Here is a 13,598-nt window from a genome sequence, read left to right as displayed (position 1 = left end):
TTTGACACGAGAAAAAATTACGCGATTGCGCTCGGTCGGACGGTACTTTTTTTTTTTATGTAAAACAAAAAACAATTACTTTAAGACTCGAGGCTCTCAGCAGTCTGATCAATTTTTGTAAGCATTCAAAGGGATGAATCATTCGCAAATCCATCGAGCATTAATCCTCGATTACCTCCCTTTCGAGCGATAAATTACGAAAGGGTATAGGAGCGTAAACGCCGCTCGGACGCACCCACACGCACCGCGGGAGGTTATAATATACACATGTAGGCAGAGAGAAAAGTTGTCTAATTAATCCTAACTGATATTCCAGTTCGCACCGATCGATATCGAATATTACACGCGGATGCGGAGAGGGAGAAAGAGAGCAACCATGACATTTTTACCAAAGTATTGCTGCAACGCAAGCTCAACGGCGGAATGTAAAAAAAAGACGCGAGATTCGAGGCGTTTTGGGTTATTTTGCAACCAACACGTGGTTTTCCATCGGTTAAAAATAACCGATAAAGCGAATTCTCGAAAATGCGTACGAAAATATATACGGTATTTTACTTTGAGAATTAGCTCGGTGAGCTACAAAAAGTAGTTTCGGTATAGTTATGGCTACTATACTCAACGCGCAACTTTGAAAGAAGTCAGCGCGAACGACTGTATAGACGTGTTGCACTCGACTATTTGGCACATTGTATCGTTCGTATTTACTCGTTCGCGCGCGAGCAGTAAGACTTTGTACAGTCACACACACACACACGCGGACACTGACAACACGTTTCACATGTAATGAATGACCGACTCGTCGACTTACTTATGTACAATTATTAACTAGGTTACGGCGTGCTGTACTACTTAATATCACAACGTTTGACGCGTGTTTGAAGATATTTTAAGAGAACACATTATCGCGCGCGCGCGCACCAACACGAGTGTAGCCAATCATATTTTCTAATGTAATAGATTTTGCGTGCGATTCTTTTTTCTTCTTGTTCTTTGCAAATTTAGAGGCTCGGGCGTGCTTCTAGCGGCCGAATGACGAAACGAGGAGAAAAATTTCATTTTTTTGGACTCAATTTTGAAGCAACGAAACACCGTGTGAAACCTTTCGTTGAGTTGATATTCTTACGATTAAGCTCGTTAAAAAAAAAATCAAGAAAAATTGTACGAGGAAAAGTGCACCTGTTGTATTCATAAAAATAGCGTGCAGCGCTGTTGCCTGCACACATCGGTCACTCGCGACAGGTTTCGAGTAAGTGGCATTAATCACATAAGTCATCATCATCATCGTCATCGTCGTCATGAGAAAAAGATCGATAAAACGTAAGGGAAGTTTTCAAGCCTCTCTCTCTCTCTCTCTCTTTCACATCTGATGAATCGCGCCAAGTTGTCCATCGCGCGTATGATTTATCGCGCCTCGGCGTAATAGAGCTCAAAGAAAATGATATTTTACGCGTGCGATATTGTAACGAGGCGAGAGCAGTAGTGTATGCGCAAAAGGCGATGCATAGACTCGAAACTAATTTCGAGATAATAGATACAAATGCGGACGTGAAGTGTTGCTGCTCTTCTCTTTGTATCTCTCTTCTGCCTCGTATACATTGTATACACACGCAGCAACAACGACGCAGCAGTCGGTAAGCAACAAAAGATTGAATAATCGAGCTTACATCATCCTGTATATAATGCACGAAGAGCAACGCTCAGAAGTTACATATATATATGTTTTTTTTTTAGTATTATTTATTCTCGACGACGAGAACGATCGTTCAAAACCCGAGAGAGATAAAATTTTTATTTCGTTTTATTTCTTCGTCTCTCGCGATCCGAACAATGGGTCGACTCGTGCGCGATGGTAGTTGTATAAAGTTTGAATTCGAGCGAGTTTTAGCGCGTGCGAATAAACAGTCAGTGTACTACATGCCACACACATGTGTGTGTGTATCGCGGACGAGAAGTTTTGCGTAACCTGAGTGCGTTACACATAACCGAGCGCACAGCACACGCACATAACACAGATGCATTGCACACCAAAGGTGAGGAGGAGGTGTTTTCGTTATTGCATACACACACAGAGGCCGGTTTCCTACTCGTATTTAATTTTTGCGATGGCGGTGTTGGTGGCGACTACTCGTGTGTGCGTTGACATAGAGCGCAATGTCGAAACTCTCTCTCTCTCTCTCTCATTAATGCCACTGCACGACGGCGTCGTGTGTGCAGATATAATATAACTGTTGCGTAAAAAAAATTTTCTATGACACAAATGAACGAGAAGGAGCTAGTTACGGTCGATGTAGTTTTCGCCGAAAAAACGAAGTACACGCAAGAGCTGATAGAGCCCGTTGATATACCCGCGCCAAGAAGAATACTCGCAGCAGCAGAGAGCGAGAGAGATTACATTTGCAGCTTGCCCGTAAATATATATCATCGCGTGGTACTCCTCGGCCTCTCTGGTGTGTGTGTAGCTCTGCTCGTCATTGATTAATAAGCGTCGAGAGCTGCGCCGCTGCACCGGTGTGTGCAGCTCCGACCCCACATGCAACACAACAGAGGCAGCTAAAGAGAGAGAGAGAATAACAACAACTCCGGAGTCATGAAACGAATCAAAAACTACACGCCACTCGTTGCTGCTGCTGTTGCTGCTACGTCGCGATGGCGTCGAGGGAATTCTACGAATACCAAGGCCTGCTTCATTAAGCTTATAATACCTACTATACTATACAGCGTCGTTCTCTTTTTTTTTTGTTAATGCTTCTTTTATTTTTCGCTTCCTTTATTTACTCGCGGGCCTGTGTTATAACAACCACGAGACGCGGTGGGCGTCTCGCGCGTGTGTGAATATTACGAATTCGTTCGTTCGCTCGTTCGTTCGTTCGTTCGCTCGTTCGTTCGTTTGTTCGTTGCTGCAGCGAGGAAACAAAAAAAGGAAGTTGCCAACGATATGTCCGATGTATTAAAGCCGATTATATTATGTGGTAACCGCGCACGACAGAGAGACGATACATTATTCGCGGGCGAGACCAAATTTTTCTATATCTTTTAGCACGGCCGAGATATATAAAACTTGGTCGCGTATAGTTGTTGTAGCATAGAGTGCTAACTGCCGTTCGTCGTCGTCGTCTGCGGCATTTCGATGATGTCACGGTTTAAACATAGATTATCACGCCGCGCCGCACTCCCACATTACATTCAGCCACGCGTTCGTGTGTAGGTATATTCACACACACAGACACACACACATATGGATAGAAGTTGTAGATATTCAGCACGACACAGAGCATCGAGCTTATAATGTACGCGCGCATTCCATTCTGGAATTTAATGGATAGAGTTCTGTGTGTATGTGTGTATTGCTGTGTTGTGCATATGGAGATACACGACCCTGCCAACTCATTTTTTTTTCTATCTGTCTTTCTTGTTTTTTTTTTTTTTTTTCGAGCTTCGCGAGATTGGAAAAGACGAGAGAGCGAATTTTAATCTCGATTCTGGCGCGTGCGCAAGTTGCATTTTTCTCGCTGAGCCGCTACATTTTCTTTCAAACACGCCTATCTCTACACGCGTGTGTATAAAATATTATTACACCTCTATACACATGCTGCACGTACCTATATTAACGAAGGTGATCGCGAGCAGCGCACGAGAGCGAGATAAAGTTTCGCTACACACTACACTTCTTCGCTTTAATTATTTTCGAAAATTGGGCGTGGACCGTATTATAAGCACACGAGCTGCGTCGTCGTCTGTGCCGCAATACTCGTATGTATATACGTTTCGCATAATAAAGTTGATTGGATCGAGAGGACTCGAGTAAAAAAAAAAAGAAGAAGAAGTAAGTATACAGCAGCTTGCAGCGCAGTCAGGCCGGCTACGAGTTTTCGAGGCACATAAAGTTAATTGGCTCATGACTGATATCGTTTTATATTTCTATTTTTTTTTTTTTTTTTTTCGTGAATATAGTTTACGGTTCGAAAGCGCTCGATCTTTTTTTTGTTTTTACACGATGAATGTAATATGTATAATACGAGTAGAAACGACGGAAAAGTAATACGCGAGAAAATCGAGTGTTTGTTTATTTTTAGAATTGATGTAAGAAGATACCGAAGAGCTCTGTGGTGCAAGTCTCTCTCTCTGCGCTGATATAATGTGATCAAAGGCTTATAGACGCTGCTGCTGCTACTGCCTCGAGCCGCGAGAGAAAGAAATATATAAAGATAAGTAATACCAGTTGAAATGTATGCACACGGCTATATGTATATACTTTATTATAGGCGATCGTCTTTCTTGTATAGCCTATATATCGCAATAAAATCGAATTTACTTCTCGACGTTCTGAGATACACTTCTTTTTCGTAACATCGAGTCGAGACTCTGTTAATTTTTTGTTTCGATGAACTTCAAAGCGATATTGTATAAAGGGCCGCGACCGGGGCCGGAAACAAATTTAATACCGTAAAAGTCGTCGACTCTGGATATAGGTAGGTAGGTACACTTCATATACTTACAGCGCGGCGCGCGGTAACAGCGACGACACAAAAAAAAGGCGACGTCGACGACTTCCCTCTCGTGGGCTTTTTAGCGAAGCATTTCATAAAGCCATCCGCGCGCACACACACACACACACTTGACGCAGCACGAGAAACAAAGAGAGCCTTAGAGGTATATAATGGTAAGTTTCCTCCTTTCACTCGGAAACGCGCACGCACTGTATTCTCTCTTTTCACACGTACACACGTATATACACTGTTACACGTGCGCTGCACAACGACACCCTTGTAGCATGTATATATAAAGTCGAGCCGCTTATACTTGCCGCTGCTGCTGCACCCTTTATTAACGCACGCGTAAATACACGTAATCCAAGTCGACTCGTAGTTTTTCGAGAACACGCCGAGAGAGACTCGCACTCGGGAGAAATTTCGTACGTGGAGTGGCTTTTTACATTAAAACGCACTTTGTATTAAAAGGCGAAATTTCACACACGGAGAACGTGTAGGCACTTGGAATGGTTTCGGGTGCGAACTGCACAAACACACACACATACACATAAACTTTATTAATAGAGGAACTGCGCCTGCCGGTCTCTCTCTCTCTCTCTCTCTCTCTGTACCAAGGTCAGGTGCGAGACATTCACGAAACACACACTCACACACACTGCAGCAGCACACGGCTCGCACGAAACTCGTATTCTTTCTCTCGCTGCGCAGGATCGAGTTTGACGCCTGTCGACCCTTTACTCGTGTATAAGGATAGAGCAACACTACTCATTTACTACAGGCACATACACATATCACAACTTCGTTCGTTGCAAAAACAAAAGATTTTCATGCATGTATTTAATATAGAGCGAGAGAGAGAAAAAAGTGAACGGAGGGGCAGATGTTGAGCGCACGAATTATATTTACAGACTGCGCCGCGCTCGCAGCTATGGCAGTTTTATTCGCCGCTGCTGCTGCTGCTGCTGCGCGAAAACAGTCGACGACGACCTTTAGAACGAACGAACGAACGAGTGAGCGGAGCTCGCCCTTTCGCGCGCGGGAAGAGTCGTTGGCGTTCGTGTCGTGCGGTGCGCGCCCCACCGCCTATATAACATACACCCGCGTGTGCTACTTCATGCGCTCCGCACACGCATTTATAAATACGTGTGCCTTATATACGTGTGATACATGTACGTACACACGAATACGAGCGAACTCGTTTTTTTGCTTGTATATCGTATATAGTACGTGTAGTCGACGACGACGACGTCGACAAAATGAAATGAAGTGGGCGCGAGGGGCCAATCGGACGACGCCGACTTTTTGCCGATTTATATAACCCCTCGTCTCTCGCGTGTGCCTGCACACGACTGCAGCAGCAGCGGCAGCAAGAAAGCCAAAGCTCACGAGAGCCTATATGTGGCAGCAGCAGCAGCAGAGAGGATGTAGTCCGCGGAGCATATAATGTACACGCGCGCGCGTGCATCAGGCTGTGTATATGGAGGGCAAACCTGTGCGTGTCCTCGACTTCGGTGTAGTTTCTCGTACTCTCTTTAAATATACCATTGCAGTATATACACTACACGTATAAGCGGGGCCCTTCTTTCTGTAGTTTTTTTTTCTGCCTCGTTTTTCTTCGTTCGCTCGCGCGTCTCGGTGCGCATCATTCGTGCACCGCTGGTGCATGCGATTGCATCGAGCTCTCTCTCTCTCTCTCTCTCTCTCTCTCTGTCTTTGGCTAAACGCGAGCGCGTTCTTGAACTTCGACTTTATGCTCCAGTCGTTCCCGCTTTTTTTTTCTCGCTCGACGTCGGAGACTTTTGCTGTTTCTGTATATAAACACGTTACAGCGACGAGCAGCGCAACACGGTCGAGTGCTCTTTTTATTTTGCTTTTTTTGTCGTTGTTGCTGTTGTTGTTTTGCGTTCGTCGATTGTTTTGCACGATCGAACGTCAATAATAATAATCTTTGAAAAGAGAGACAGGGAGATAGAGAGAGAGCAGCAGCAGTCGTAAGTACACAAACGCGATAAAAACATTTCGTTCATTCATTTATTTTTTCTTTTTTTTGTTTTCAATCATCGGAATCGCCAGCGAACGTCATTCTGAAAATATTACATACATCTTTTATACCTCGCCTGCAGTCTCTCGCGCGCACTTTAATGCGAATTACGAGCCTTCGGTTAACGATTAAAAACGCACACACACACAGGCACGCACAGGCAAGTGCAAGGCTATTGTTGCGTGCGTATTAAAAAACACGCATAAACGCGAGAAATATAATCTCGATGTGTATAATAGGCCGCCGCCGCGTTGCGCTCAAAAGCCCGACTTATATACTACTACACGTGTTTGTGCGCTATATATCTGCAAGATTCACGGAAAGATGCGGAGGTAAGATTTCGCGCGAATCGCGACGAGGAGCGTATATATATAGTGGAATAGATATACAAGGTATACCCGCGCGTAAGATGGACTGTCAACTTCTGCCTCTCTTCGCGGAAAGATCGTTTGACCGGTATATATGAGATATATATAAAGGCGAGAGACCTCGACTACAGGGAGTAGTTGCGACTGCTCTCTTGACACGCTTGAAAAGACAAACGGCCAGACGTTAACGGCCGAGCCTTCGGGGGAGACTTTACGAACTGTATATACTCGGTATATATATTATGACACAACGAGTCCGCGATGGAAAAATGTCAGAGAGTTTAGAGTGGATATAGCGACGAGAGACACTGTGCAGAAAAGAAACACATTTTTTCCATTCGATCATCGACTGTATACGACAACGCGACTCATCTTTTACACAAACGTCGTTGTCGTCGTCGTCGTGTATTTATTATCATTATTATGCACAGTCCGCCGGTCTCGCGTGATCTTATCCAGTCTTCGTAGCTGATAACAATAAAATAACGGCAATTTTTCGTGTCCGCCAGTGCGCGTATAATATACATTCAATGTAACGAAACGTAAAGAGCGATTTCGTACTGTTGTGTGCACGAAAGGCTGTGTACACACGATCTTACGAGATTCGAGTGTTTTTGTTTACACTTGTCGCAGAAATTTAAATGTCTCTTTCCGCGCACACGCGCCGATTTTGCGTTTTATCGTCGCAGGTCATCATGCTAATGAGCGGGGGGCATCTCGATGAGTAATAATGTATACGCAGCAGCACGCAGCTGTGTCGCTCCGCGCGCTGCTTGTGAGCAGGACACGGCCCACACTTTTTCGGGAATAAAATTCCCATACATCAATAAATTCGCTCGATGAAATGATACGTATATTAACGGCCGAGTGAGTCATCCGCGAGGCCGATGTAATACATTTCGCATCGTTATTCCATCGATCGATTATAAAAATTTGTCAATCGTGTATAATCGAGCGCCGCGTTCGTGATAATAATAATAATAATAATAATAATAAAATACACCTAAGGCGGCGTATTAGGTCAACTTCTTAAATTAAAAGTCCGCAACATCGATGATCTAACCCTGACATTTCGTAAAGACAAAAAAAAAACACGTGCGCGTGTGCGTGTTGCCACTCGAGCTTGACCGAAATAAAATTTATATTTATCCATCGCGCTATCGGCTGCTGCCTCTGCTGCTGATGATGATGACTTATACCAGCTCTGCTGCTGCTGCTGCCTGACGCGCTCTCGAGGAATTGCGCAATGGGACGCGAAGAGAATATAATACAATATAATATAATGACAGTGCCGCTATATGTATAGGAGAGACGGACGCAGACGAAGGAGAGAAAGACACAAAAAAAAATTGAACGAGGAGAGGAACGTTTTATGTATACGTATTGTATTATTTGCCAAGTGGGTGAGGACGAAGCGGCGCACTGGGCCACACGCCCGCTGCCGCCTGTGCAGTATGCGTTATCTCTCTCTCTCTCTCTCCTCCTCGATTCCCTTGTAAAAGCATACACATATACACATAACGATATCGAGAGCGACGAATACATAATACACGTCGCAGGAAAAACAAAACTTGGCAGAAACTCGGGAACACGAAGCGAAGCATCGACTTTGCTATCCATGCGTATGCTTGTATGTGTGTGTGTGTGTGTCTCTCTCTCTCTCTCCCTCGTGCGTTCACTTTCTCTCTCTCGATCCTCTCTTTCGGCACACACACACACGCATACATCGAGGGCAAAATGGCGTCGTCGTCGTCGTCGTCTTTGCACGAACTCTTTACATATAATATTTGAGACACTTGGCAATCGAGAGGAGGAAGAAAAAAAGACGAAGAAGTTTTTTCTTTTACTCTCTTATCGTTCGGCCGCGAGCAATGATTACTCCTCGTGTACGTGTATGAGTAAAGTGTATCCGCGAGCTCGAATCTCTCGTCGCACGGAGCCGATCATCGTGTGTGCGTATAATATATAACAGGTCTCGCCTACGCGTGTATATACGCCTGTGTATACGCGTGTGCGTGTGTGTGTGTGTACATAGCGTAGCCACCTACAGCAATACGGAGACAGAGAGAGAGAGAGAGAGTCTGTATATTATAACGTGCAAGACTCCAAAAGGCAATCTTCCGGAGAAAGAGAGAGAGAGAGCACGAGATAAAAACACCATGGAGCGAGGTATATCATACATATATAGGAGCGGCCGCATTGCGCCCGTGTGTGTGTTAATGTGTGTGTACGTTTTACGTCCGTGCACCAACACACACACACACATATAGGCCAGCCGCCGGCTCGCTTTATAATCAATCGCCGTGGCAACGAAACGTCGAGGACTCCTTTTACGGGTCGTGCACACGCACACACACACACACACGTACGACACGATAAAACAGCAAACTGCTATATGGAGCGTCGTGTACTACTACTACTACTACTACTACTGCGGCAAGTGGCACGATCCGTCGTCCGGCCTAACCTCTTTCTCTTTCTTGCCCCTGTCATTATTACATGTATACGTGTGTGTGTCTGTTACGCCCCTCTCGCTCTCGCTCTCTCTCTGCACATGGGCCATGGCTGCAGACATATACACGCACCGCATCGACACTGTTTTATATTTTTCGTGCGCTGACGACATACACACACACACACTCAACGCACGGACGAAAGAGAGGATGACGGCGAGTCGTCGTCGTCGCCGCGGCGACACACCCCGTGCGAACGGCGCGCGTGGCGCTGCCGTAGCTGCTGCTGCTGCTGCTGCTGCTCGTGTGTGTATTATTACTATAGTATATCGAGAATGCCTCGCGCGTGCATATAATGTCAGATAGCGTATATTATACGCATATATTGTAAGGCATCAATACAACGATTCGCCGTTCAAAACTGCACTTTTGTAAACGCAATACCGCTGCCTTTATACCGCATTTTATTGTATAGGTTTAGCGCGTAGCAGAGCACTCGCGGGGTTCTTCTCGTATCGACTCGAAGAGTCTATCCGCACGAAGCGACGTATAGGATAAATGTACGAAATAATGGGTTTTAGCAAACAAGTATAGAATAGACGTCGAGAAACGAACGAGAAAGAGAGAATCGAGCAGAGGACAGGCAGCCGCGAGTCGTTTGTGTGTGTGTGTGTGTGTGTGTATTAACACTGCTGCGGTGCGCGGCGCCAGGGCGCGGTTATTATGCACGCACACTTACGCTTACACATCTATAAGGCAGAGTTCGCGCGCGCCTATTACATACGGCTCGCAGCGACACGAGGCAAAGATATAAGATGTGTTGTATCAACAACAAAAAAAAGTAAATAAATGAAGACGTCTCGCGCTTTTTTTTTTACTTACTTTGGCAGATCGAGCTACGGTCTCTCTGATGATAAAATGCGGCGACCCTGGGCGGCGGATGGTGGATTTTTATTCGGTCCGCGCGCGCCTCTCTGCGTGTGTGTGTCTGTGTTTTATATCGTATATATATCTATATGCGTCGTCCGTGCGGCGAACAGCCTCCCTCTCTCCTCTTCTATAATACGTATACTTCTTCTTCTTCTTCTTTCGCGCACACACGGCACACTACTCCATACAGCACTATACTCCTTTCTCGATTCTCGCCGCTGCTGCCCGTCACACACAATTCGCTGCTGCTATCTGCTGCTGCGATACGACGATGACTGCACGTCGTCGTCCTCTCTCTCTCTCTCTATGTTCGCGGGTCGAAGATCAGTAGTGCGTAAGAAAGAGAGTCGTTGTTGTTGCTGCTCGTGTTTATTATGTATTATTATAGATGTAAAATTATAAACACACACGAGATCACGAGCGCGCGGCTAGCTTAGCGTAGGCTCGAATTTTGCGCGCGCACACACACACGAACACAAAATATTATATATTGTTATATATCCGCTCGACGGCAAATATATAAAATACGCGAGAGAAGAAAAACTTTCAGAACTGCACCAAGAGCATTTTCACACACGCGCGCGCGCACACACACACCGGAACCTTTCGTCGTTGTTGCGTGCGTTCGAAATCAAAAATTTAACTCGTTATACACTCGCTTTAAACGAGCGAGCGAACGAAAAAACAAACGAGCGAGTATACGAGGGAAAATCCACCACGATGATGTCGTTGTTGTTATTATTATTATTGGCTCTGTCGCGCGCGCACTGCACTGCACTGGTATACACACAAGAGCAGAGCACACTGCACACCGCTGCACACCAGAGAGGGAGAGACAGAGATATCGGCGAGGGCGCGTGCACTCACACACACACACACACAAGAACGTTGAAAAAACTACTGCGCGGGGCGGTGCGAGTAGTTATTTAATATATTACTACCGAAAGTTGCGGCAGTGCGTGGTGGTGGTGGTGTGTTGTAAACGACTTCGTGCGATCCTTACGACACACGCTCCGTGACTGATTCAGCTCGGGCAATGCTGCTGAGTGCTGCCGCTGGCCGAGTGCTGCGCCTGCTACGGGGCACAGAGGTATTATAATATGATACACGCGCGCACACACGCGCACACACACACACGGAACTGAGACACGGATGTGTTGTACGATTAAAAGCGACGTCGTCCGCCTTTGGTGCGGGCCACTGACTGACTGACTGCTGCTGCTGCTGCTGCTGCTCGCGGCCGAGCGCCTCGGTGGAGCTGCTGCCTGCTGCTGGTGTATACAGTATAGTATAGTACGTGTGCGTATACGCGAGCGGCGCTGCACGACGACGCGTTTTCAGTAGTATACGTCTATGTGTGTGTGTAATATAGTGAAATATACGCTCTCGAGCCGCCGCTATTTTCCCCAGGCGCTGCGCTTCTATATATATATAGCTCGGCTGGTTGCTCTGCTGGAACTGGAACTGGCGTGTATTACAATACTGCACTTTTGCTCGGCAGCGAGATGTCGAATAATCGAAAACGAGACGCGTGTAATAATGGTGATGTTCCTTATTAGGTGCAATATGATGCTTAACGAAAAGTCTCTTTGGGCTTTCTTTTTTAAGAGCCAGAGTGACTGTATGTAGATGATGACTGGGCGCGTAATTCGTACCATATTTGTGTACGGCAGACGCAAGTGAAATTTTACTAGTAATAGGAGCCGCCCCCGTGCCACATATGTACATTTTCATACGGCAGTGGCATGTGTGTACTACAGCAATGAAAATTAGTCCCACTTATCTGACCGGCGTATTATAGTTGCAGTAGTAGTGTGCCTACCGAGTCTGTGCGTGGTCTTACTTACTGAATCGACTTCAGTGTAGCTCAGCTGTATACTCGGTGTACAGTGTTAAGTACGACTCCGCCACGCGTGTACTACAAAAAAAGAGATATCGCATCGTGGCAAAGTGATTTTGGTGAAAAAAATAAAAATTATCTCGAATTATACGGGATCGTGTGAGTTTGTTGGTTGTGAGTGCACGCAGTACGATTAATATGAACGACCATCACGACGAGCTCGCAGAAGTGGATCTTCTTGACCAAGAATACGTGGACGAACGAAGAGTGAATATAATTCCTAACCAAGAAACATTAAACAATTTGAAGAGTGCGTATGAAAAAGTCAATTGGGATAACAAAAGAGAGCGAGAGAATTTCGTTTACGACCAACTTGACCCTTTAATCGAAGATTGGCTTACGAGGGATCAACTACCGGATCTCCGAGAGACATTTCGTCCCGAAGAAATTGAAAAAATTCTAATGGTACTTGCAAATAATGATTCTGATTTCGATGGAGAATTATTCCAATTCGTCGAGTTTGTGGCTCGCAGCGGCTGCTACGAGGACCAGCCAAAGGTAGACGAAGCGGGCAAGCCTCTGTTGCGTCGCACCACACCGTTGCATTATCAGGTCGATGGAAGCGATAAGAAAATCGTCGAAAATCTGTTCAAAATTTATAACAGATTTGATGTCAACTATATCGACAATTGTGAAGTCACGCATTTCCATGTGGCCTGCGAGGTCGGCTGCGTCGACGTGGTCGAGAAGTTCTTGGAACTGGGTCAGGACCCCAATTGCCTTGCACAGACCAAAGTTTCCCCGCCGCTTTTCTGGTCTCTGAGATCCAGTAGAAAGGAAATGATCCCATTGCTGCTGAGTCGAGGTGCGGATGCGAATTTGTCGTGGTCATTTGACGGATCGTCAGCTCTGCATGTTATTTGCGAGAGAACAGTCGACGATGACATGATAGACATATTCTTCAAGGCCATCGATGACACTCGGCAAACAGTGCAAATCGATGCCCTCAACAACGATAATCGTACACCGCTCCAATTGGCTGCGTCGAATTTTTTACCTCACGCCATCGACGTACTTTTGGATCGTGGTGCTAATTTGTCGAGCTTCGTTTTTCCAACCGAGAGGACCACCGGGGACTTTACAGAGAGCTATTGTCCTGACTGCAATTTCAAATTGAGACTAGCATCTGGCACTCTGGCGGTTTTCGAGCGCCTGGAGAAAAGAGGATACAAATTGGTCCGAGACGACGTCCTGCAGATCTCGAAATTGTTCGCCAAGCGAAAATTGTTCGAGAAGTCGGTGGATCTTGAAAAAAGTTGGTGCGATGACGAGAAGTTTGCGAGCAAAGCGAAAAAATTTATGGTAAAACCGGACCTGTCGCTCCACGACCTGATCCAGTTGCGACCCGAGGAGGCGTCGAGACGACTCACGTACTCCGACTACTTGGCTTTGGCGCGCTCGAGAGAATTTAGGGGA

The 13,598-nt window shown here is 45.9% G+C and overlaps 1 protein-coding gene across 1 annotated transcript in view; it reads right to left on the bottom strand.

The window, feature by feature from the left end:
* LOC106656213 (protein hu-li tai shao) overlaps positions 1 to 11,479 on the bottom strand; it is a 46,657-nt gene extending 35,178 nt beyond the window's left edge. Inside the window, exon 1 of the mRNA XM_014376974.2 lies at positions 10,235 to 11,479. The gene's annotated coding sequence lies outside the window, so the exon portion shown is untranslated. The remainder of the gene's footprint in view (positions 1 to 10,234) is intronic.
* Between the last annotated feature and the right edge of the window lie 2,119 nt (positions 11,480 to 13,598).

Source organism: Trichogramma pretiosum, unplaced genomic scaffold (assembly GCF_000599845.2).
Source record: "Trichogramma pretiosum strain Unisexual culture from Peru unplaced genomic scaffold, Tpre_2.0 scaffold40, whole genome shotgun sequence".
NCBI lineage: Eukaryota > Metazoa > Arthropoda > Insecta > Hymenoptera > Trichogrammatidae > Trichogramma > Trichogramma pretiosum.
Note: the sequence above shows the minus strand (reverse complement) of the source record. Positions and strands in the feature narration are given on the sequence as shown.